Source organism: Vespula vulgaris, chromosome 20, assembly GCF_905475345.1.
Source record: "Vespula vulgaris chromosome 20, iyVesVulg1.1, whole genome shotgun sequence".
Classification (NCBI taxonomy): Eukaryota; Metazoa; Arthropoda; class Insecta; order Hymenoptera; family Vespidae; genus Vespula; species Vespula vulgaris.
The window spans coordinates 959,033-961,713 of NC_066605.1; the positions used below are offsets into that span (position 1 = coordinate 959,033).

The 2,681-nt window shown below is 31.3% G+C and overlaps 1 long non-coding RNA gene across 1 annotated transcript in view; it reads right to left on the bottom strand.

Moving 5' to 3' along the window:
• The window catches only part of LOC127071029 (uncharacterized), a 70,620-nt gene extending 68,143 nt beyond the window's left edge, over positions 1-2,477 (bottom strand). The window contains exon 1 of the long non-coding RNA XR_007784813.1: positions 2,404-2,477. This is a non-coding gene — a long non-coding RNA (uncharacterized LOC127071029). The remainder of the gene's footprint in view (positions 1-2,403) is intronic.
• Positions 2,478-2,681: the final 204 nt, after the last annotated feature.

Here is a 2,681-nt window from a genome sequence, read left to right on the forward strand (position 1 = left end):
TATAATTCGTCAATGCATGTGTGAAAAATTCACGAGACGAACGACCGATGTGAATAAAAACGTGCAAATGTATTCTTCGCATTTTAATCAACGAGCGCTTTGAGATGAGTTACTTTTGTTTAATAAAAATGAAAATAAAAGTTAGAAAGAGTAGAGGGTATACTTATCTTTTTGCGTATATCCTTTTTTATATATTATTACTTTTATTATTATTATTATTATTATTATTTTTTTTTTTTTATTAATATTATTATTATTATTATTAATCATCGTCATCGTCATCGTCATCGTCATCGTCATCCTCATCGTCATCGTCATCGTCACTGCAATTAACACGTACATTTTATACACTTGTTTTCGTGTGATTTTCGCGTGGAGAGCTCTATCCTACTCGCGCATTCAATGAAAATTTGAAATACATTCATTATCTATTATAGTCTACGATACATTGAATTTATTATTTGTACAAATTTTATGTTGCAATAGAATGGAGAAAAAGGAAAGGAAAGAAGAAAAACGAAAAAAAAAACAAAACAAAAAGGAAATAATAATAATAAATGATCAAATGAGTTTTCCCGTTGAGAAATACCTTTTGATTGCTTTTCGACCTCATCATTTTCATTGCGATCGAAATTAGAAAAAAAAGGAGTGAGAGAGAGAGGGAGAGAGAGAAATCGTATCGCTCGAAGGTTCATAAAGGTTCGATTTTTATCGTGATCGCGGTGTAAAAAGAATTTTATTGTAAATTGCACACAAGTCGTGGAGGAGGGCTCGCAGGGTGGGACGCAGTTTATAAAAATCCGAGAATACATAGATGAGTTTCATATCGATTCAATAGAGCAATAGAACAGTCGGGCATTTCAAACGATTTTCGATTTTCATCTCCGAGCTTTTCACATACGAGCTTCTCTATAGTTTCGGTAAAAAGAAAAAACAAAAAAAACAAAATCGAAACAAAAAAACGAAAAAAGAAATTAATAAAAAGGAAAAAAAAAGAAAGAAATGGACGAACAAACAAAGAAAAAAATATTTCTCTCGCATCATCACGAATGGATCGTGAAATGAATTTCTACGAACGCCTGATGGCCAAGTAATCAATTTCAAAACCACCTAGCGAATTATTAAAAATAAAAGATCTCTTTTTGTGAGATTTTAGTGAAATTACATTGGAACGAGCTACCTTGTTACTGCGTCATTGTGTGAGAGAGCGAACGAGCGAGTGAGTGAACGAGAGAGAGAGAGAGAGAACAATTTGAAAAATAAAATGCCTCTGTTCGCAACACTTTTACATTGGAATCATGATATTAAAATTTCACGAATGAAAAATTTCATATTAGAATGATTAATTTGTTTTTTACACTTCTTTTGTTTCGTTCGGATTGTATTTTCTTTCTTTTTCTTTTCTTTTTTTTCTTTCTTTTCTTTTTTACATGCCATCACATCTCAACAAAGTACATCGTTGAGAGAAAATTGATAAATAATGCTATAATGTCGCGTCGAACTTAAAAATCGAAAGAAATGGTGCTGCCACGTAAAAACTTTTCAAATTAAATAACGCATAATACATGTAAGAATCGACAAACATAATTTTGGATTATCTAAGGAGATAATTAAAATAAACTTCGAGCCTATACTTTGTGATTTGAAATGAAAAAAAAAAAAAACAAAACAAAATAAAAAACAAAAAAAAGAACAAAAACGACAAAAAAAAAAGAAAACGACAACAATACTCTTCGAGATCGATCTTGTCTCTGTACATTTTGATTAAACTAGCACACATACATAGTTGCACAATAATTTATATGTATCCTAGCACTCGGTGTTGTCGTTAGGATCATAAAAGATCGTTTATTGTTTAAACGAAGAAACAATTATTAGAAAGTGTATTAATGTGCGATACACTATGTAAAGATATGTATACGAGAAAGTTTGATTAAAATATCTCACCCTTTATCTAGAAAGATTCCTCTAAATCATCTGTATCTTCCTATTATTAAATAAGAAATTTTCATAACGACTTAATTATATATTATTAAAATTGTAATACGAATGTTTACTTTTTGATATACGTATACACATTCACACGTATATACACACACGTATATTATACCAAATGCACGTTACTAGGTACGACTAGTAATACAATTAGTAAAATCATCGATCGTTTATATTTTGATATTTCTATATTTATCAGAAGGAAAAGTTAAGAATATAAGAGATATTATTCGATTTGTTAATCGTTCGATCGCAAAAACGTCGTAGAAAAGTGGTTATTTAGCCCAAGGTCAAGGGCGCCAGTACGATAATATGGAATTAAACGTTAAAAAGAGAATATCGAGGGATAATTCTTTTCTCGATCGTCGTCGATGATAAGGAGATAATTATTATTCAATCATTTCTTACCGTTCTGCAGATTTTCTGAAGAAATTCGCAAAAGAAGTACGCTCCGAGTAATACGACAGCCATTTGACTTCGCACAACTTAAATGAGAATCTTTTGAAAATTTATTTACCTTTAACTCCGCTTGGCGGCGCCACTTAGTCCTCGAATTTGATTGGCTTTCACGTAGATACAAGCTTAAAGTCTTTTCACATGGGGCGCTTCGATCGACCGCTATCTTGGAAAATAAATGAATGTTATATTCGTCTCGATTCTGATTGGTAGACGCAAGTACAGGATAG